Source organism: Chrysochloris asiatica, unplaced genomic scaffold (genome assembly GCF_000296735.1).
Source record: "Chrysochloris asiatica unplaced genomic scaffold, ChrAsi1.0 scaffold00025, whole genome shotgun sequence".
Lineage (NCBI taxonomy): Eukaryota > Metazoa > Chordata > Mammalia > Afrosoricida > Chrysochloridae > Chrysochloris > Chrysochloris asiatica.
The window spans coordinates 11,087,985-11,089,597 of NW_006408543.1; positions in this window are offsets into that span (position 1 = coordinate 11,087,985).

The following is a 1,613-nucleotide window of genomic DNA, read 5'->3' on the forward strand; positions in this document are numbered from 1 at the left end:
AGGGGCTGGGGTGCCCACTAGCTCAGGCACCTCTATAGTCACCAGAATGGAGGTGCGCAGACAGCAAGGAACCAATGAACAGATACCAAAAGAAAAGAATATCCACACCTCTATCTCCATGGTCCTCCTGCCAGGCGTCTGTGGCCGCTCGATCCTTTCCCTACGTGGGCTCACCCAAGATGGCGGCTCCTGGAGCAGCTGAGCGTCCCGGACTAGAAAGCAATGGATTTCTTGCTCCTGCCACAAATTCCCGCAGCTGTAAGTCTTCCAACCGTCTAAATATTCCTTTATATGTGGTTCAGAGTTCTGGCACCATCCCCTGAGCCTGCCTGGTCGGGTATTCTGTGTTGTTGCTGATGGAGCTCTGTACTACATGTCCACCCGATCTGCCATCTTGTTTGTTCCCTAACTGTTGTTTTTGTTGTTAGGTGTTGTCGAGTCCGTTCTGAATCTTAACACAATCGTTACGCTTGAGCCCATTGCTGCTGCCACTGTGTCAATCCATTTCATGGGGAGGTCTTCTTCTTGTTTTACAAAGCATACTGTCCTTCTATAGGGATTGGTCCCTCCTGATAATATGTCTGAAGTATGAGAGACGAAGTCTCCCCATCCTGGCTTCCAGGGAGCATTCTGGCTGTACTTCCTCCAACACAGATTTGTTTGTTCTTCTGGAAGTGCATGGTATTGTCAATATTCTTCTCCAACACCCTAATAAATCAACAGACAATATCATTTATATTGCATGCAAGTACAATTTTGCTAAAGATAATTTAAAATCTGCTACAACAGTACAACAACAGAGAATTGCCAGAGGTTCAAGATGGATTTCGACAAGGACATGGAATGAGGAATATCATTGCATATGTCAGATGGATCTTATCTGAAAGCAGAGAATACTAGAAAGATGCTTGTTGTTGTGAAGTGCCATCGAGTCAGTTCCAACCCATAGCCACCCTGTATAGGGTTTCCAAGGAGTGGCTGGTGAGCTTGAACCACTGACCTTGCAGTTCAAAAGATGCTTATCTATGCTTAAAGTACTACACACAAAGGCTTTTGATTGTGTGGATCATGACAACATTGCGGAGAATGAGTAGTCCGGAACACTTAATGGTGCTCATGAGGAACCTGTATATTTGTTGTTCTTAGGTGCCATCAGGTTAGTTCTGATTCATAACGACCCAGTATAGGTTTTCAAGGAGCAGCTAGTGAGTTTGAACTGCCTACCCGTGGTTCAAACTGAACTTGCAGTCCTGCTCTCCTCCTACAGTGCCACAGCAGGGGTATTTGAATTTAAAATCATAATACTAAATTTCTGCTGAAACACTGCACAATTTTATAGACAGCCATTTTGAGGCCATGCCCTCTGGCAGTAGCACCCAGTGTGGGCCACACCCCTGGTGTCCCCCTAGTACACCCCTTGTTGTCTAGGCATCTCCCTGACCTTCGGAGCCTTTCTTCATCTGTAACACAAGGATGATGAGTTGAGTGAGATAGTCCGCGTCAAAGCTTCCACCCCATCGCTTTCAGTAGAGCAGTTGCCAGGCTGATGTCTGGTACACTGAGTCTGTGATGATTAATTTTATGTGTCATCTTGGCTAAGACATGGTGCCTAA